At 35.3% G+C, this 23,043-nt stretch overlaps 1 long non-coding RNA gene across 1 annotated transcript in view; it reads left to right on the top strand.

The window, feature by feature from the left end:
• Positions 1-23,043, top strand: part of LOC124169410 — a 196,530-nt gene that overhangs the window by 69,752 nt on the left and 103,735 nt on the right. The window contains exon 2 of the long non-coding RNA XR_006867123.1: positions 19,778-19,932. This is a non-coding gene — a long non-coding RNA (uncharacterized LOC124169410). The remainder of the gene's footprint in view (positions 1-19,777; positions 19,933-23,043) is intronic.

Below are 23,043 nucleotides of genomic sequence, written 5' to 3'. Positions count from 1 at the left end.
TTAGTTACGCACCTAATGCTTTGTTCTTACATGAGGAGGTTAAAATTGTCTTATTACTAACAAAAAATTCATTGAATAAAATGCTGACCTTTTAAATGTTATTTCTTTCAAAATTATGTAATTTAACATTTCTAACGACGCTTGCACATATTAGCATTACGCAACTGGTCATCAGAGCTTTATGAAAAGCCTATATTTAAAAAATTTTGGAAATTTAAGCTACAGCAGGGAAGAGGGAAATTATGTTTTGAGTATTTACAAGGTTTGAAAAGTCTTTTTTATTATAAATAATATGACGAAGCTTTTCCCTATAACTTTCTACTCCTAATTCTTTTTTAAGTTCGTCTTTGCGGTCAGATATATAATTTCTTTACTTACTTAATGTTTTCGCGTTGTTATGAAATGATATCAATATTAACATCTGGTATATATATTATGTACGCTTTAATAATAATAACATTTTACACACCTATTTCCTTTAAGAAATAATAATGTTGTAATTAAATATAAAGTAAATATTATATATTATAGTATATAGCCAATAGTTGAAAGTGAATAGTAAATATATAAATTATAGTATAGATAAATTATATATATTGTAAATACAAAGCAAATAGTGCTGAGTAAACATTAAATAATTAAATAAATTAATGCATTGTAGCGAATTTGGAATATTTCGGTGGGGGCAAGATCGTTAGGTATAGTTCATCTTATTGGAAGGAATGTGCGATACTTATTTTTCTCTTTTTTTCCCTAATTTCGGGTTGGGGAGTTAGGGGAAGACGTACCCCCGATATATCTGCCCCCCCCCCCTTATATTCGCCCCCTAACAAAAAGGCATTCCTTCCAGTTTTTTCGGTAACACCGTAAGCATTTCTCTTCTTCATTCGACGTTAAGAACAGGCCAAAAATGCTCGTTCGTTTCTCCATTATGACGTCTGTCATCTGTAAGCAGCTCCAACTCTCGATTCGGCTGATTTGGCTCGTTTGAGTCGCGCTCCTAATATCGGGAATCGGACCTTCTCTCGATAAATACCCTCCTACGGCTTATTTCCCCGCTTCCATTTATGTCACGCGAAAACTCTTTTCGGGCGCTGTTAGCCTTTTTCTCCGGCTCCAATTCTGACGGCAAAAAAATGAGCGACGTTTTTCTCCTTGATTTCGTTAATACCATATAAGTAAGGAAAGACGCAGTGAGCTTTTTGATTCATAACATTCCAAAAATATACATTTTTTTATTTTATAGCGGAAGTCTATAAATAGCACTATCATTTTTTATATTTTATTCTCATATTTTCCATTTTTGCTTCATTTTTCGCCCTGTGATTATTTTTATTTTTTTAATAATCTTTCAAGCTCTTTCCAAACAATATTTTAGTTTGAGGGCAATTTCGGTTTTCCCCGTTGTTAATAAATATTTTTACATAAGTTTATTAATGCGATTTATCTCTATTATTTATATTTACTTGGTATTAGTTCATTTCCAATTATTTCTGCGGCCTTTTTTTTCATTTTTTATACTCTCTGAAGTTTCCTCTTTTACCATATTTCTTTGTTGATATCTACTTCATCTTTCCTGTCAAACCATTCGCCAAACAACTTTAGTTTGATTGGCTCAGAGTATGTATTTTCATTATGAATGTACAAAAAGTAAATATATAATCTTTCGAAATATATTTCTACATGCTCATTTTTTAGCTTTTTGGATGGATTTTCAATGTTATTTAACTGGAACAGCAAAAAAAGGCAGTGTGATTATTATGTATAAATCTTGAAGTAATATTCCTTCCATTTGGAGAACTTTTTCATGAAACCCCCTATTTTAATTCACTAATTAGATACCTTTTTAAACTCATCATTTCAATTTGGTGCTCTATTTTGTAAATAAAATGTACACTAAAGAATCAGACAAACATTTTTTTAAGTTTATTTGGTCTTTATGAAGTGCATCAATTGTTTAGGGGGTAGAATAAATTGTTTCAGGTTTGGTGTGGTGGAAACATTAGATATTTACGACTGAATAATTAAATTTTGTTATTTCCACAAAGTTATTTCTGAATCGTACAACGCGTTTCACCTCACTCCGGCATTATTCGTCTCTTTCTAATTATTTCTGCGACATTTATTTTCATTTCTTTATACTTTCTAAGTTTCCTTTTGGTCCATATTGATTCGCGGATGTTTACCTCATCTTTCCTATCAAACCATTCACCAACGTATCTTAGCTTGGTTGCTGTATAGAATGTGTTTTCTTCATGTCTTCTTGTTCCAATCTTTCTCTTTTAACCGTTTCGCCAGTCTTAAAAAAACTAAAAAGTCTAAAATAACATTAAAATATGAAAATAATTATTTTTTATTATTTGTGAATGTAAGATTATATTCGCTCTCTCTTAGAGACTAGAAAGACATCTAGAGACCGACAAGTATTAAGTTCATGTGCTTCCAAAATATTCAAAATAAATATTACTCACATCTTTGGTGATTGGTCATTTCAAAAATATCATCCGTATGTACCGCAATTTGAAAATATATTTAGCTTACAGTGGCCTATTACTTATAATTTTAAAAGGATTAAAGTTAAGTATTTTCTGTTGATAATGCCTATAGTTTAAAGTTCATTTTTAGATTAATTACGGAAAATTCTGCCTTTATGCCAGAAAATCCATTGATGAACTCCCATCATACTGATTGGATTACGTTGCATTTCGTTTAGTTGTATCGCTCAGCAATAACGTGAGCGTAATGAATTTGCCACTCCACTCAGTCTCCGTCTCGCTTTCATGAAATCAACTTCCTCCTCGGGAAAGCCGATATTAGGCTCAGAGCGATAAGATCAGATTTCTCTTTTTCAGCGCCATTCAGCGAGGCTAACGAGATGAGAAATTCAACCAGCCCCGTTGTCCTCGTCGTCAGCTTTTGTGACAAGGAGTCGGGGGAAAATTTGGCAGGAAATTGTGCGCGAAAACATACGACAAATCCTGTCTCATTCCCTCATTCCTTAATCAAGTACACCGAAATTGCTTAGTAGGTTTGGCATTTCGGAGGTCTCACCCGTCAACAGTACCTACAGTAGAACCCTCGGTCCATTAAGTTAACTAATTTTTCAAATGGATGTTCATAATAATTCGGCTTTATTGGGTGAGATTGGGACTAAAAGGTCCAACTTTTCCAGTTAACCCCTCATCATACATTAATATATTTGCAGAGGAATATATTGTCAAGTGATTCTTGATATTAAATGAAGCATAAGAGACATAGAAGTATTCTTTATAAACAGCAAAGATGTAAAGTGATCACAGTTATGTTTTTCCAAGTCTAAAAAGATGCCGACAAATCCGGGAAAAACCTAAGGATATTGATTTTATCCTTATCGGAAAAGAAGGAAAACGCATGTAAAATTATATCGCTAAGAGACAAGGATATCTATTGACCATCAAGTATTCATTTTATTGTAGCTAGGAGTATTCATTTTAAATTATCTAGCTATTGTAGCTATTTGAAGCTAGGAAAACCTAAGGATATTGATTTCATCCTTATTGGAAAAAACCCAGTGCACGAAAACGCATGTACAAGAGTATCGATTGGCCAGCAAGTATTCATTTTATAGTCTTACATGCGCACTATGTTTTTCGTTTTAGAACCCGAAATGTTATTCTAAAACTTATTTCAGCCTTCTCATCAAACATCAGAAATTTTCAATAATTTAAAGGACCATAGAACATTGTTTTCTTCTTTTTAATAACATTTTTTTTCAAAATCATTATATTTTATATTGCAATATTATTTTCATACATCCTGCGAATAATATTCATAACCTCAATATAATACAAAATGCAAAACAAAATTATAATTTTTATAATGGAGATAATTCCAATTACCTATCGATGAAAGTGCGAATTTTTCTCCATATCCCATTGCTTATTGTTTCTTCCTTTATACCATTCTAATTGACACGGTGAATAATTCGCAGCTATCAACCTATCAGTGTACGTATTTAGTACCATACAGACTTCGAAGATTGAAGCTAGAATATTCCGAATTTGTTTTTCTTGTCATTCCCTTAGTTCTTCATTTGATCCATGTTGACAGGTAGGAAACAAGTTACTTACAGTGAAACCTCGGTTAGCGAACGCCTCTAATAACGAACAGTTCGGATAACGACCAAAAATTTCGCTAAAAATTTGCCTCGTACATCGCACAAAATTTCGGTTAGCGAACATATGTGTAGCGGTCATGTTTGTGTTCGGTGTTGAGCGATCCCAAATGGATACAAAGTAATACAATGTCTACAATAGTAAGTCTACAAGTTATACAATGTCTACAATAGTAAGTCTGCAAGTAATACAATGTTTACAATAGTAAGTCTACAAGTAATACAATGTCTACAATAGTAAGTCTACAAGTAATACAATGTAATACAATAACTATATAGCCTGTAACTTTCATATAATAGGGTGTCAATAGGAGCTAGGAACCAATTATTCCTATTTCCTTTATTTCTTTTGGGGAAAATTGTTTCGGATAGCGAACTCTTCGGATAACGACCGACTTTCTGTAACGGATTGTGGTTGTTATCCGACGTTCTACTGTAGTTGGTTTTAATTTAATTTGGCTAATCCAACACAATATGGTGTATAAATGGCATACATTGGTTATTTCAAATTTTAAATATATCCTTAGAATTTACATTTAATTTCCTTGGGATCACCACTGACATTTATCGGATGACACAGTCCTCGATCAACTAGATCCAGTCTAGTTTCCATGTTACACTGGGAAAATATTTGAGGAAGGTGGGCTTCCATGAAAAAGATGGTTATTGATCATCTGAATTGCAAATCTTGAATAAGATATTATATTTTTCACCTATTTCTCAGCAGATATGAACTACCAGGGTGGACATTTAGCCCGTCATGTGTATATGAAGTGCAGTTTCAATATTTACAATGATTAGTATTTAGTACTATTATTATTATTATCATCATCATCCTAAGAAAAAACGTTCTTCAATTTTGCGGGGAGGAGTAAAACTATCCATACTTATCAATGCTATAATACTATTGAGATGGCAGACTTTATCATAAAAAATCGTCCTTGGAGCCCATAATCACAAACAGAAAACCAGACACTCGTATTTTCCGTATCTTTTGTGTCTCAGTTTTTTTATTGGCGTTGAGAACATTTGCCAATTCATCATTAGTATTAGGATTTTTAAATTTATGAAACGAGGGTCTGATTTATGCAGAAGAATTATAGCTCGATTATTCGTAAACGAGTGACGTTAGAATACTGCCGACCTTCGAGAAATGAGAGAAAAAGATAGGCATGAGATAAAAGAGAGTGACATTTTCCCGCACAACCAAGTGCTCATAATTTGAAGGACAAATAAGATAAATGTCGACATGCATCCTTTAATGTGGTATCAACGAAAACTGTAACACGCCTTCAATCTCGGACCGGCCATCTCGGATTGGATCGAGTCTCGTGAGTAATATTATAATTTTCATTGTATTTTAAGCAAGCGATTTAAATATTTAATTATTTATATTGCTGTAAAGTTTGCTTGCATAAAAATTGCCCTTGCGCACAATCAAAGTAGTGGTGGAATATTTATCCCATTTTTATACCAAAATGCACGAACAAAGTTTGCTCAGATTCGCCAAATGGACTTAATGGTGTTTATAATTTTCGCAGTCAACACTTTATGTCCATATGTTCTTTTATATACACTTATTTGGGCAAAAAAAATCGAATATGGTGTATAAAGTTTTTTAATTGGCGGGCAATGAATGGAAGTGTAGATATACCCCATTTCCCTTCCTGTAAATAGTAGAAGATATCGCAGATATATCGAGTGATTTCCTTACATGCAGCGATTACCATTTTATCGATTTATTTAGCATTGATAATGCTATGATGTTCATGAGAAAACGGCTTTTCGTCTTTATGAGGCATAGCATGGACAATAGTGTAAGTTAAGGGCTGAAACTGGTTATCTAGGATTTATCCCACTCTCGTAAGAAAAACGTACAAGTTTATTCAACGGTAAGCCTCAAGTAAATAAGATTATTACACTTTTTTACTATTATTACACTAATATGTCGTAAAATTTGTAAAATCGGTGACATATACGTGTCAATTACCTTTTTAGATGGGAAGACAATACCCAAAAGGTGCCAAAATTGTGACTACGGTTATCCTCTCCTTCAATGATATTTCTGGGAGGAGGCTCCTGAGATTCTCGCCATCGCGGATAATTTCAACCCTTGCCCCTGAATGTTAAAATAATGCTTGGAAATAATATCTTTAATTCAGATTACATTTTCCTTCGTTTCATTTCTAGAAGGAATGAGAATTGTGCTTTTTTATATTTTGTAAGCCCTGCGGATAAAAAAGTCCTTCTTAAGAGAATTTGTGGTGAGTGACGCTAAATCTGGGCGTGGAGGTATTTAATCTTTGATCTTAATTAAACGAAAGCTTTGAGCGAATACAAATTTTATAAATGTGAGTTCTCACTCATTTTGAGATTGTTTCGGACAATTATAATCGCACATTTTGTCTAATCTTAAATGCATAATATCCTTAAGTATTCAGAGAATTGAATAAAATGTCGAAAAACCGTTGTCATGGTAACTGCAAGTACATCCAAAAAAATTTGCGTTGCCATAGCTCAGTAACTAAGGAGTTACTTCTTTTATTCAGAGTTAGATACAGAAATTATGTATAGAAAACAAGCATGATCAATGAGATTTTTGGTAGTGTAATTGATTTTATATTCGATGTCAGCACAGAAAATATAACCACTCGTATCCTTTGCCAACCAAGTTTTGTTGTATTTCTTCTAACACTCAACTTTACCTAACTCTGTTGAAAAAAAATCACTTGTGCCCCTTGGCTTCTCACCTCTTCAAATGTGATTAAAATTTTCTCCCCCATTACCTCCTGAAGTACTGCAGATTCCTCAGACCCTGTACATGGGCAATCAAATTGGAATCGAGTGAGTTAAACTAGTATTTTCTAGTGTGGAAAGTTAGGAAAGACTGAATGCAAGAAAACTAACTGTACCCTGGTGATCAATGTATTGAAGATGATCTGACCTGATAATTTGGGTAGTAGCCTCACAGGGAAATTAAATAATTTAGTATAATAAGTTAGTATAGAATTGTGAGAATAATTATCTCGCGAGCCGAATATTTTGTCTGAAAATCTAAAATTCGAGTGTATTATTTTTAACGCAAACGCGGACAAGCAGGTTCTTTGCCGTTGGATATCCTAGAAAAACAGTTTTCATGTGAACTGCAAATTACGTCCAAAGAAATTTTTGCGTTTTTTCTATTCTCAAGTAAATCAATTTAAAAAGAAAATAGACGCTCCGTTACTAACAGACATGCGAAACGCGGTGGAAACCCGGAAACCATTTGAACATTTAATTTATTCCCGTACCGCCGAAAACAGCTCTATTACACCCTTTTACATCGGGGTTATTAACATTCTAACAGTTTAAAATACACAAAGAGCCATGCCCTGAATACTGGTAACTTACCCAGGCGTGACTCGAACCTGCGACCTCCTGTTTAGCAGGCGAGGACTTTACCCCACCGCCACCGAGACCGGCAATTCGTAATATATCGATCATCACCGAGAGTATGTGATTTGGAACCTTGGTGGTTGATCGGCGCTCAAAGTAGAGCTAAGTACTCACACCGTGCTCATACTTCCAGCACATATTGCAAGGTTTTACTCCTCCTTCCCCAATCGAGGTCTTTTCTCCCATTATTCAACGCGAGTGGAACGGAAGAAAACAAGTTGAAAGGACGTAATAAGAGCTCGGCTCAGCGGGACACTGGAGAACCATGGAAACGAGAAAATTCAGAGGGGGTTGGGGGAGGAAAAGGGGGGCATTATTAGACTCGTTTTGATGCTCGAGAATGCGAGAAATCCAACGGTTCTCTTTCCAAACAGATGGCTCCGTAAGGAGCAAGTTTTCAAAGGAGACGTGTGTGAATATTTGGTCGCGTCACTCCCGTTCGAATAGTCGTGGTTTTTACACGATGTTTCATAACTTGCTTCGTGTATTTGTCTGTTTCATTTATAGAATCTTGGAATTTTTTTTCAACTCACTTCCCATTGTCGAAACGGCTTGATCTCTTGCATACATGCTTGTTGGGATGACTCGGAGAATAAAGCATGAGTGCTGATTAGGTTTATTTTTTTATCTCAATTACCCCCAAAAATAGCATAATGGAAGTTTTTACAATCAACAACAGACGATCACGCATAACCATGTCCTGAATGTGGCTAACTATCCAGGCGGGACTTGAACCCGCGACCTTCGGTATGGTAGGTGAGGACTTATACCCGCTGCCACAGAGGCCGACGGCCTCCTCGATATCGCGCGCCAATCCATAGTCAAGTATTACGCTCTTCTACACGCCATTAATTGCTATTAAAAGATTACCCTACCATTTTGAAGGTTTCAGGATTTTTAAACGAAACCCTTACTATTTTTATCTCAAATTTACGTATTAACTCTAATACAATCCTAGTTTAAATAATCATTAACTTTCATATTGAAGAGAATATTTCGCACAGTAAATGTTGTATCTTGTTTCTAATCTCAAGTATGATAAGATCTTTGTTATACCCTTGTACCCCACTCCCAGAAACAAACCCTGGATCCGCCCCTGCTAACAAGTGAAATATTACTCTGTGTTTCAATCATTTCAGCAAATATAGAATAAACAAATCCAAAAATAGTTGTTGGTTATGAATGTATATTAAAAATTTTGATGCACCAAAATTGATAAAAGTGTTTTTTTTACTGTCATATATTTTCTTAACCAGTGCCATAACGGCGTTTCGGCGCGTTCCGGTATCATGACACCACTGCAGAGAGGGGATTTTAGTATCAAAGAAGCGGTTATATATGGGAAATAGCTGATGAGAAGATCGATGTGAGTGATCTCACAACTTATTAACCTCTGGTCATTTATACCTCAACTGATATACCAATGCCTATATTTTCTATATCAATGATTTCCTCTAATGTAATATGTCTAGATTACCATATTTATACGCATATAATTAATCATGTTAGCAGAAAAGACTTCCTATAAAATACTTACGTTTTCCACAAAAATGTTTTGGCTATTTATTTTGGTTGTCTACGAGAAAAAACATTGCCTTTCTTAGTCGTAGTTTCATTTATTTTCATTCTTTTGTTCTCGTGCGAAAATTAGGTGAAGAAAACCGTATATAAATAATTGAACTCCAATCATATTACCGTGAAACCATGAACACCTCATTATCTTAACATGCATTTTCCTCACTAATATACTCAATTTCCTCTTAAACGACGGAATATATTGTCTAAATGAAATTATATACAAGCTTATTACAAACAGCAAAAGTATGAAGTAGTCTCGGGTTTGACGTGGTGGAAATGCGACATATGCATGATTAAAACGAAAAACAAATTATAATTTCCAATTTTAAATATATAACCACGACCGACCATGGTTTCGACACTAAGTCATTTTCATGGTAATTGTCAAGGTAATTTTCATTGTCATTCACAAAGTTCAAGTGTCAACACCATGGATAATAGTGGAGTAATATATGAACTTGTGGAAATTACCATTTGTCGTTTATATTTTATCATCGACAAAGAAAAAATCATGGAAAAACATTTCCGTATTTGACGATAATATGTTTCAATCAGGTGATTGGCTTCTTAGATGAAAAATTTGGTCTTAAACATCACATTTGGTCGAATAATTACATTTTTTTCTTACTTCATGTCTTATCTAAGTTTGTAAATGTAAACAATGAGCAAATGATCAAATTCTACTCATATATTCCTGTGGCCTTACGTACTTCATTTTAAATGGTATTAATACACGTATTTTTCTCTCACATAAACTCTGTTTCCTTAAACATGACCGCAAAACATTGTCCAAATCAAATTACATACTTAATTATCTTTCGAGAAGCAGATTATAAGAAGAATATTTGTGTTTCGGACAGAAAAATTCCGATGCGTTTTTTCTCGTGAAAAAATATTTGGCCTCGATGAGGGTGGGAAGGTGGTTTTCTCAGGAATTCGTTGAGGGACGATTTACAGGGTAAAAAAAGAGAGATTGTGAGAACTCGGCAAGGCTCAGGAAATCTCGCGTCGGCCTTAATTAGGGATGATGAAGATTACGAAACTCTGATTGCGTTAATCCCGCTCGCCGAATAAATTTTTTCCTCCCCATAGCAGTTGGCAGATCGCTTTTTCCGAGAACAATATATTTCACGTATACGTTACGGCTTTTGTGGCAGATACTGTTTGTTCGAATAACAGACCACCATTCACTTTAACGGTGGCCTTTCGGCAAATAGTTGCTCTAGGTATTTGTGCAAACAGATCCAAAAATTTATTCGCCTCTTACACCCAACTTTGGAAGCGTTCATTATTTTTTTAATTTCTTTTATGACCGAAAGAGGCTTTTGTTCCGAAAAACAAACATTTTATTCTCTTGCACAGCAGGTTTGAGTGCAAAAAATGTATCCAATACTATGTTGTGAGTCGATATTGATCATCATTTATAGCCAAATTCGGATAGTAGTCAAATATCTCTTGTTTTTAGTTATAAGCTTTGGGGCTGTACACATTTTATTCATCCAACGTGTTGGCAGTTTCCTCAAAACGACCGGATTTCCAACTTGCAAATTCTTAATGAGTGGGCTGGGAGCCAATTTTAATGAGATTCGACCCTATTGATCAAAGTATCAGTAGAATCCTTTCCCCATCCAATAATTCAGTCAAGTTGGCTGAGTAAGCACGTAAACGAATAAAATTCTCCTTTTATCCTTTTCACGCAGTTTCACTCGCGAATAAATAGTGACTAATTTTATGACGAACAAGAGAAGTGCTTGTGTGATATTGAGACTCAAATCAAGAGCATTCAATTAAAAAGTGACGGTCGTTTTCACAGCGCAATCCACGTGGTAAAATTGTTCCCAATTTGAAAGGTATCTTTTGCAAATTTCATTTTTGGCCGTATATTTTTCGTATTTCCATAGAAGCCCAATCTAAATCATCCCTCGTTTTCTTTCATGTTCTATCTTTTTTACCTCTGCAAGTTACATATAGTGGAAAGGGATAGTTAAAAGATATTGTGGCGAGTCAAACAGGAAGTACAACGCACCGACGATGATCAGCGCGGTCAACCAGGCGAGGCCGGTCAACGCGGCGAGGCTGCCGCATCGAACCAGAAGCAGTATATCCAGCGTATGTAAGACCAGCGGAGAAGCCACCGCGAGAGGCAGAAATATGAGAGAAGGTGCCAGCAGAACGCTGTGCTAGAGAGAATTGTGCCACCTCAAGTGTAAACCGATTTTTGTACATAATAAAAATCGTACATCGGAAGAGTATTGTTTGTTTGCAACATAGCCTGACAGCGATCTTACAATATGATGTTACATTACCATAAAATTATAATATCACTAGCGAAAAACATCACGAATAGAGAGTGTAGATGACAAAAATTTATAAATGACAAGTCATTTCAGGTTCTGGTGATTTTTCTCCTTTCCCCCCGTTAATATTAAATTATGTAGCTGTAGTATTTACTGGAGTATTATATCGCCAGGGGATATGTAAACTGCTCTGGACAAGTCAATACCTTGTGTAGTTCGTGTAGTGTCAAGAATTATCATTTTCGCGTAATTTTCATGCATATAAGAGGTAGATAACAATGTTTTTCTTAGCACGTTACCTATCTACACTCCCATCATATCAACGGGAGAACTCTGCTGGACAGGAGCGAAAGAACTAGAACCTGGCATGACTTGCCATTTTTAAATTCTTGCAATCTTTCTGTCATATTTCTTGATGTGTTTGGCTTTAAATATTCTAATTTCGTGGCAATATAATAAATATTATCTCTCTTATTTGTCCCTTTCTACTCTATGTATTTCTCCTAAATTGCATGATGGTTGACTCAATGTTGTTTTATCCCTTCCTCATCCTTTTCCTCTATTATGTCGCAAATTTTTAAACAATATTCTTCGGTAACACGTTTCGTCCTCATGTCATAACCTCTTCATCATGGTAGCCATTGGCGAGTGATTGAGGACTTAATCATACTATCCAAAATTGGGAACAATACCTTCTTAAAAAATATCGGTAATGCGCGTAATTGTTACTCTAGTGCAGTGGTTCCCAACCGGTGTGCCGCGGCACTAAGGGGTGCCGTGAGATCTTTTGAGGGTGCCGCCAAAATTTCACATTACATATTTGTATCGTAATACTATTTTTTTTATTTAGGCAGAGTCAGTGTAAACAGTATTCTCATATCATCTAGGACTAGGTATAAGGTGTTGTTGCATGCAAACTCTCGAAATGAAACAAATAAATAAATAATAATAAAAAAGCTACGGAGATTTTAAATATCTATTTCCTTATAAGGGTGCCGGGAACTTTTGAAAGGCTTTCCAAGGGTGCCTCAAACAAGAAAAGGTTGGGAACCACTGCTCTAGTGTAATGAAAATTATAAAATGGTATTAACTATTATCATTTTAAGGCTAACGGATTACTTTCGGCTGTATCATGATGTTGCTTAGAGTTTTTTTTTCACAAAAATCACAAGGTTTAGTTGGGTTTCCTTCACAGTACTGAGGAAGAGCGAAAAAATAGCAGGAAAAAAATACGTCTACCGCGGAAAAGTATTGCCAATTTGACAGGATACTTTAAAAAAATATAATTTCAAATTTATGAAATAAGAGAGATAATTAAAAAAAAAGGATGAAAACATGGTACCACATTGCAATCTCGCGAGACAGCTTTCTAAAAATTAAAGGTAATGAATGTTGCCAAAATCTCGGTCACGAGGGATTGTCTTTAAAATATGTTGAGCACGGAACGTGTTAACATACATATATACCCGATCCAATAAGCTTTCTTCTTCTTCTCACACTCTGAACGCTTCTTTCTTCTCCAGACTTCCTCGGCGCTATTTCCTTAGTCCTATGACATTTAAATAATTTGAATAGGACGTGCTAGATTATAAAAAAAGTATCCGCACAATCAACGAAGAATAAATCACTCCCTGGCAGGGCTTTATTACGGACATAATTTGATCAAGGTCTTAGAATTCAATTTCAGCCGAGGGAATAGCGAAGATCATGTTCCCAGGAACACCCTGAGGATTGGTTGTCTCGGCGGTAGCGTAGCATCCCCAGTCGCGTAGTCGAGGCTACCGCGCGGTCGGGGGACTTCCAAGATAATAACAATGATAATAAACGCAGGAGTTCCGACGCTTCCTCTGAGGAGAAGACAATCGATTTTGCTTCGTCCTTAGCTGAAGCGTCCCCTTTCGAAGACGTGAGTCCTTTGAGGGGACGCTGTGATGGGGTGGCAGGCAAGATGAAGTTCCTCATGACCCACACAGACTACGAACAAGTTTGCAGCAAGCGGGGCCAATAGGAAAACGGACAGTCATGAATATGCAATTTATTTTTCATTACTGCACAGTTTCGTATCATTAACCACTCGATAAGCTATGCTTCGTTAGGCTCGTATTAAATTGTAATATATTTTGTAAAAAAATCTTTTGTAAAGGATGATGTCACATTTATTATAAAAGTTTGAAGAGTGAATATTTTACAAAAGATTTTGGACTTGTGCTACACTATTGCGTTTCAACCCAATCAAAATGGATGACGAATAATTAATTACTTATGCGACTGCGCTGAGTACCGTCGTCTTATTATCGCTTATGTTTTAAAAAATACGTCGACATTATCGTGTTGTGTTTAAGGCCCTGAATTTAAATGAGCTTAAAGAGCAGAGTTACAAAAGAGCTTGGTCATGGCATCTGCTATGTTTTGATAAAGTACTCATCTTTTGCATCTATTTTTGTAATTAGCCTCTTTAGAGTTGTACAGATTTCCATGGCATTCGTAATCGAAATAAACAGTTTTTTTAACAGTCCAATTGTACTTTATAGCCATTTCGTCAACAATAAACTCAAATTTAGTATACCTCATCAACTTCTTTTATGAAAGGTAAAGCCAACCTTTCAAATTTTATAAAATAAATAAATAAACGATGACTAATTGCGCTATCAATGATCTATGTCAAAGAACTTTTATAAAGTATTTTACAGAGTTACATGGACCTCAGTGAATTTAAATCCTGTGCACCTTTGGAAATAGAATTATAAATATGTGATGGATAATAATACCTTCGACCAACGAACGGTTTTAGATGAAATTTGGAGTGGATGGCTATATTTTGTTTGACCATGGAAAATTAATAAATAAATAATGAAAAATAAATAATGTAGAAAATGAATAATTTTTCGAAACCTAGGTCAGTATACAATAACAATATATGGACCATAAAAACGTTTCCTTTTGATAATGTTACGTTAAGGTCAATTTTTTTTATTAAAATTTCTCTAGATGTTTAAATTCACCACAAAACAACTTCCCCAGGAACGTTTGGCGAAAATTTTATTTGATTTATGCTCATTTATTTTATCTTTCTTAATGGTTGCTTCATGATTCATTTCACAATTTATATCCAAGACTTTGCCTGAGGAGATGGGGTGAAAGGAAAGATGAAGTTCCTTACGACCTACGCAGCCTATGAACAAGTTTCCAGCTAGCTGTGCTTGTCGGAAAACGAACAGCCAAGATTATGCTATTTATTTTACACAGCTACACAATATCGCCATAAAACCTTTCGTCAAGCTGTCCTCTGACACTGAATGTAAATCCTACCCCCGAAAATAAATTGATTGAAACACTAATTTCTATGATTAAGATCATTAAGTAATGGAAATACTTGGAAAAGTCATTCTTATGTTTAACACAAATTTTAACCATCGAAATCTATATATATATATGGAGGATCTGCCTGCAGCAGTTCACTTTCAGCACTGAGGATAGCGGGTCAACCCGCTGAAACGTTTGCAAGATTCTTTGTGAGTGTCCTTTTCTATGTGTTTCTATGTTTTTATTAGTGTTTATTTTGTCCGTTCTCCACGATCGGCCACATACTTATACTATCGCGTTGTGCGCTTTCCTCAAGACTTTATACAAAGTCGAAAATCGTGTTAATTACACCATTTATATCTCGAGAACGGCTGTACAGATTCTAATGATATTTAGGTATTTGGATTCTTCTCAGCCTGGGGTAGTAGAATACACATTAAAATATCGTAAAAGGTGGCGAAAAAAATTAATCGTGAATTTATAGGTATGAATTTTTAGGAGTTGGTAACCCCGTAAAAGCTGTAAAGTTGGGTAACTCTACAAAAGTTACAATCAAATTCAATTTGTTGAACTTATATTTTGAGGAAACATTCAATAGATCCTCCTCCATCAATCTCATAGGTAGTATTAAAGTAAACTGACTATAATAAACTCGATCGTTACAACAAGTTTAGTTTGGTTTAGTTGTTGTGAACGAGCATGCATGACGCGCATTATTGCCGACATTCGGAATCACTTGTGCCCATAATTCGTGTCTCCAAATTCAGGCAAAGTATCAAGGCCCCCCATTTGTTTGTTTGTTTTTTTACGAAACGCAATCGTGCGTCAGTTTTGTTTACATCAATACTCAAGTGGGTGACGTCGTGTGTGTACATTTTATGTGCTTCTCTCGGGTAATTTGATGCGGAAAAACCGCAGGTGCCGACAATTAAACTGATTGATCGCTCTCAGCTACTGGCACAGTGCACACTTGGTAAATAAATGCCCCATTCCGGTGGGAAAAATTGAAAAAAAAAGAAAAAAAAAACATTTGTTTGCTTTGGCTACGTGATAAAAGATCCGTTTCTTTTGCGTCACCATCCCCTCGTCGGCCATTTTATATCGATCCACAGAGTATAATGACGACGACTCATCAATCATGATTAACAGGTAACGCTTGATGAGGAAGACGCATGATCCAGCCACGGCTGGTCAAAGTGGGAATTGAGGAATAAGGTCTGTTGCGGGCGGTGATTACACATGGAGATCGTAAAATACGTGCGACACCAACCTCCACACGTTCATTTGTTTTTTCGGCAGGCCATCGGCTTGTTGATTACAACGATAAATCAACTTGGGAATGTGGCGTATGAGAAGAGGCGACACCAGTGTCTGAGAGTAAGAAATGTGAAGTTATAGGGAGGTATTCAGAGTGGGAAACACAGATAGAGAGAAGATTTGGATCGAATTTACGTCAAAAACCACGCCCAGGACTGCTTTCAGACTATTTCGTTGGTGGCCAGTTGGTTTATCATAACAGAAAGCTATCGTTCTCTTCATCTTACAAAAATAAAACATACTAATTATTCGAAAATATCACATACGGAAGATGCATTCGCTTGTTCTACTCACCACTATCAATGGTAGAGGAGTATTGCCTTGGCCTCAGCCATAAAATGAATTTCATAAATACGTAGATTCTATGCCGTCCTGACATTATTTACTGGGATCGTATCGTAAAGGAACCGATAGAAATTAGCACAATACATGGAAGAGCATAATTAACCACAACATACGAAAAAAACACCAGTAGTGAATCAACCTATCAGGGCCCACTTGAACTTCACTCTAGGGTATACATACCGACAAGATGTTAGTTCCATATTCTACCCCTGAAGACAATGGCGGACTGAGCATTGGAAACGGTAAGACAAACTACCCAAAAATCCCACCCGGTGGGAAACCCGAGAACTATTCCTGCAGATCTCTAGCCGGGAAAAAAATTAAATTCCACATACTAGTTACAATTTCCTTAGAGATTCCGTTGTCATCAGAGGTAGTTTTGAATTGCTTTCTCAGAACTTTACCAATATATTTAATAAAAACGTTATGTTTTTAAATGCAAATTGACATATTTAGAGAAATATTCATTTATTGTTGTTTTTGTATCTACGTTGTGTTGTAATATTTGAAAGCGAAACTTATGTACGTTGGGTTCTCGGGAATCTTATGGATTTCCTGTAATCATATGTCTTTTTTTTTTGTTTTACGTTGGATAAAAAACAAAGGCTAACGTTATTCTCCGATTCGATTGTACGACATAATGATAAAAAATGTTTTAAATCAGTTTAAAATTACCGGTGTTATATCATTGACTTGGTTTTGTTTAAAAATATTTTCTTTGGCCACGGTCAAACACCATTTCTATGCTGTCAGTTGTCAACAGAATCTGCCCTGTTCGATTTTTAAAGAACCTCTGCATCATATTGAGAAAAAAATACTATCTGTAGTATAGCGATTGCAAAAATCGAATTTCAACCTATTCCTCAATTTAATCTAGATGAAGAGTTTGAATTCTATTATGAATTTCCCTACATACAGGAAATAAAATAGATTACTGACTTTGAAATGCGTGGCTCTTGTTCTCGGACAGCTTATTAGAGTGAAGTTTTAAATATCGTTAATTTAATGGCTTTGATTTGTGTAGTTGAAATGATTACAACAAGAAAAAAGTACGTGGAAATAGATTTAAAAGTAAAAATGTTTGGAATTGATAGAAAATAAATTTTAATTGTTGTCTTTTTCGATGTCATTTCCATGAATAGCCATTATTGAAGTTGAGCTATAAGTAGGCATCATTACGTATTAATATGCTCTCATTGAAAAAAAAACTGCGTCACTCAGCTGCATTCTCGCCAATTCTGAGACTAATGAATTCATTATGTCGATCTCACGTATGTACAAAATGAAATTAGTCGTAATTGACACGATGCCTGTCGAATAAATTAAATTCAATGCTGTAGCTGCCCTGGATTTGAATTTTAATGATGGATGATTGTAGGTGTTCTCATTTTTTTCGGCTGCCTCATCATGTCATCCATTCATGAATGAAACGGCTTTAATTCCATGTCGTTCATATAAACTGAGCTGGTGATTTCCTCAAAGCTTGTTTTCGACATCTTGGGACACACAGCTATCAAAATGAATCATTTGCTTGCTACAGTTTGCGTTACACGATTCTGTACAAAATTCCTTCTGATTTAAACTGAAGGTTAGTTTGAATAGGTGAGGGTAGAGCCTAAACTCAGACTAAGCTGCAAGAATTAAATTTACATGGGTGCCAGTTCCTTCCCCTGTGTCACCTCACACTTTGAAGTTTTTTTGCTAGGGGTGTCCATAGGCTTTGAAGGAGTCACTAAAGATGCTAATAAAATGTATACATGCATAGGTACTACGATAAAAAGTAATGATTTACAAACCATGAAATAATATTCAAATCTCCATAATGTAAAACCAATTGTGAGATCCTCAATTTTTTCACTTTTTTCTGAGCTATGGAAAATAGATATCAGAGAATATTCAGTTTGCATCGTAACCTTCATTGTTTTTAACAAAAACTATCTTAATTCTAACTTAAAAGAAATTTTGGAAATATTCTTTATCTAATAATAAATTGATACCACGCCTACATTGTTGCACATGTGTGTAATGGTGAGACTAAATATAATTTTTTATGTCATAGGAAGCCATGTTATTGGTTTTAGAAAATAGTAATTACGTTCAAAATATCACCGTTAACAGTGCAATGCAATTTTATCAAAAATTACATCGAAATTGCCTATTATTCATATGGCCGGAAGCTCTCAACTATATCCGTAAGGCGACCTAATAATTTGGATAGGTACGTTTACATTTTAATCCCCTTCGAAAATACTATTATATACTAAAAGTATTCACTGAAAACATCAAATTAAATGCCGGGACCCTGTGGACAGAACCCATAGCGCGCTGCACCGGTTCCATTCGCTATTCTGTGAAATTACAAATAGGAGTCCCCAGTGGAGGAAATTAAAATGAATTCATTTCTTTGTAATAAACATAATATATTTCAAACTACAGTAAATACATGATAGTTCATGGAAGTTTTCAATAGCATTTTTGAGAAGGCATTATATGCGCCCAGTGTAAATCGTAGTTCTGGAAAAGGGCGATGGAGTAGTAAAATAAAATTTAATGAGTATGTAAGGTAAAATCTAAGCTAATTCTCCATATTAACCCCATCGATTTTAATTTGACATTTCATTTGATAATTTCAGTGAATACGTTTTAGCACATGACAGTATTTTGGAAGGGGATGAAAATTTAGACGTTATTTTTATCCTATCCAAATTATTATTAGGTAGTTTTACGGTTATAATAGAGAGATTCCAACCTTATATGAATAACAGGAAATTTCGATGTAATTTTGATAAAATTGCGTTTCGCTATTAATGGTGATATTTTGCACGTAATTACTATTTTCTAAAACCAATAATATGGTTTCCTATGGCATAAAAATTTATTTTTACTCTCGCGATAACACACATATGCAACTGTGTAGGTGCGGTACCAATTTATTGTTAGCTAAAGAATATTTCCAAAATTTTCTTTTAAGTAAGAATTAAGATTAGATTAAGTTATAATTAAGAATTAAGATTTTTGTAAAAAAAACAATGAAGGTTACGATGCAAATTGAATATTCTCTGATATCTATTTTCTATAGCTCAGAAAAAGTGAGAAAATAGAGGATTTCACAATTGGTAATACAATATTGAGATGCAGTTGTGGATAGTATTTCATGGTTTGAATATCATTAGTACCTACATATACATTTTATAAGCATCTTAATTGACTCCTCAATATCCAAAGTAATGCTTATTCTTTCATTATCTCTGTTTAATAACCAATTTTTTGAATTTTTTGTGCAAATTCACTACTCTGTCAAAATTTTCTATTTAAAGTAACTTATATTTTGTTGTATTGTACTCTACAGATCGGAGAATAAAAATGAGGATTCCACTCGTGACTATGACTCAAGGACTCAGATGCTGTTAAGAAGGCACAGGGTCAAATACTTTACCACTACGAAGAACATTTCATCGGCGCAGGGATACAACCCCGATCGACGATAAATTTTTTAGCTGACACGTAAGTTAAACTATGTTTTTATCTTCTATTGCTCTCTCCTCTAAGGATTTTCTCAATTTATTTTTTTACGCTAAAGATGTTGAAGGGCTGTATGGAAGTATTTAGATGTAACCAGGAAAAAATCGAGCTGGGTGATTAGTGAAAGGTGTCAATTTTAGGGGGATCTATCCGAAGGAAGTAAACAGGGGACGATTGCGTTGGATAACAACTTCACTTTGATGTAAAACTCACCGTTAGCATCATATCTTTGTTCTCGACGAATTAACTGCTTTTAACTTTCATGTTCATGTGTAATATTTCTAACCCTGCCGCGTGAACGGCGGTGAAATATACAAGAATTGCCATGAGAAAAAATTCCCCTGGACCGGGAATCGAACCACAGACCTTTGGCTTTCTGGGCCAATGCGCAGACCATTACGCTATTTTTAATTTTTGAGGGAATTAAAGAACCAGGGTAGCGTAGTGGTCTGCGCATTGGCCCGGAAAGCCAAAGGTCCGTGGTTCGATTCCCGGTCCAGGGGAATTTTTTCTCATGGCAATAGGGAAGTGCACTAATTTTTTTTTATTGCTGAATTTGAAAGTTAAGCCTAAAAAAGAAACATTAGTATAGTCACTTTTATTTCCTGCATCTGGGGTATGCACTTTAAAACGTTTTGAAAGTCGGAAAATTTCATGTTGCGCTGAAACACAGTGCCTCCATCTTGATTGAGATGTGACGTCACAAGGCAGTAGTCACCAGTGGAGTATCGCTGTATTCCGTCGCCTTCTTTAGCGCGGCGAGAGTTTCCGGGAATCGGTGGAGTTTGCTTCCTAAAAATGTCGTCTAGTACCAAAAACATGTATTCAAAATAGAAATATAAATGATTTTTTGTTCCAAATTTCATCTCGACGTCGAAACAAAAGCCTGGAGAAGATATTCATTCCCGTGCCTTAAGCACAAGCTATACGGAATAAATGGTTCAAGGCTGCTCCTGACTCTTACCTATCGATGATATCATGTTTTGAAGATCATTTGAATGTATTGTAAGATCAAATTGATATTTATATTATAATAATTTACTTAAAAGGTACCTTAGTCACATCAGAAAGTGTGTTCAGTCAAAATATAGCATCTTCCGCGTAGACCTACGTAATTTATAAACTGAAAGTAGTTTGGTTAAAGAATTATGGCGCGACTGTTATTTTACACGACCTGTCCTCCTTTTTCAAAAATTCAGTGACCACAAATACATCAAAGTTTGGTAAACCATTTATAAATCGTTGGAATTTTCCTTCTCCCAACCAAGATTATCTTTTCTTGAACCCATCCTGGACAGCGAACCATTGCAACAACCAGCCAGCACGGAAATACGGCTAACATCCCATGATTCTAGTTGCGAAGGGCGAACGTTCCGGCTGGCGTGAATACATACGCAACGAATAAGTCCTGCAGCAAACGTCTGAAATAGGTTTATTAGTTTGACTCGGTTCTTACAAAAAAAGTTTTGGCATGGTAAACGGTATTATGCCAAAATATACCCAGCGAAAAATAAATACCATCATTTATTTATTAAAGATTCAATGTGCTATTCGTACTACTCTTTCCAAACTTGAAGTTGACACGTAAATGAATATTAATATATTACGCAATTATGAAGTCATTTACTCAAAAGAGAAGCAGCCACATATATATTCTGAAGATATTTTATGACATCAAAAAACGGATACCCTCAAATTCTGTAATTTTTCTATGCAATAATAGTGGTAGAACTAAACGGCGTAGAAGCTGCCTTCTGTTACTGCCTTGTGACGTCACGGCCAATATTCAACATGGACACCCGTTTTAGCGGTCTTTGAATTTTTCCATATTTCGGACGGTCATCTCGAATCAAGTATTCACTATTAGGATTTAAACTGTGGTTTTACGACATTATGTTATTCTGAACTCTAATTTAAAAATGTGTTTGGTGCATTTGAAACACTAGTGTACTTCCCTATTCTTGTATATTTCATGTTCATGTTGAAATTTTTAGAGTTTATAGACTAGTACTCTGTCAGTATTTGCTAGTAATTAAACTGTGGAACTTTTTACCTCTGAAGCAGTACTTAGGTGAAATTTTCAAAGTTGAGAAACACGAAAGATTGACAAGGATCTACTTTGCACATTCTGTTAACCTCCTCGGTCTAGGCGCATTGGGTAAAATGCATCGGCGTTGGAATTTTTTCACCGCTTGGCTATGTGAAATGTCGTTTCTGCAACTATTTCAGTGCGTCCTGACAGATTCCAGCATCATACATACCATACATCATACATACGCATAACCACAGGAATCGCTAATGTTGTTTGTTAACTTCTAAGTAACCAGAAATACCGTAGATACCGTAGTGGTACATGTTAACATACCTACGACGGACTACTAGGGTGAAGAAGTTTAAGGCGTCTATGAAGATATCACAGCAGTAATTAAACAGGTAAGAGGTGAATAAAACCTTATAATTTTAGGTTGGAATCAAGGAGAAGGCTTTGGGTGTGTCAATTAAAACGGAGAAAAATTAGTATGCTACTATTCGCTGACGATATAGCAGTCATAGCCGAGAGAGAGAAGAATTTTAAGAAGACTTTGACAAATAAAGAAAGGAATATGGTCAGATATCAGTTGAAAATCAACAAAAGGAAGACTAAGATATTAGTATGCAGCAAAAGAGGGGAGGCTAGGACAAACATTAAGCTAAGAAATCAAAAGCTAGAAGAGGTGAAAGCGTTTTCTTACCTGGGAAGCCGAATTACCAACGATGGACGAAGCAAGAAAGAAATAGTCAGTAGATATATTTAACTTTATTAGTAGATACTTTAACGCTTTAACCCTTAATATTTACACATTTTTTGTAAAAGGGATTTAAAAAATCACGTAAAAAGATTTTTGAAATGGCAGTAATGCGTTCTCCTAATTGCTATATTGCATCATATTGCCTAATTGCATCATATTTTCACAAATAAGCAACCCATTCGTCACGATATGATCACGTGTAGTAGAGCGTCAATTAGAAATTAAACATAAAAACTTGATCGCGTCCTAACCGCGCCACTGAAGTCGTCGCGAGTTTCCTGACAAGAAGATCTCTGTGGGCCTT

Source organism: Ischnura elegans, chromosome 12 (assembly GCF_921293095.1).
Source record: "Ischnura elegans chromosome 12, ioIscEleg1.1, whole genome shotgun sequence".
NCBI classification, from domain to species: Eukaryota; Metazoa; Arthropoda; class Insecta; order Odonata; family Coenagrionidae; genus Ischnura; species Ischnura elegans.
This window is presented reverse-complemented; position numbering and strand designations above follow the sequence as displayed.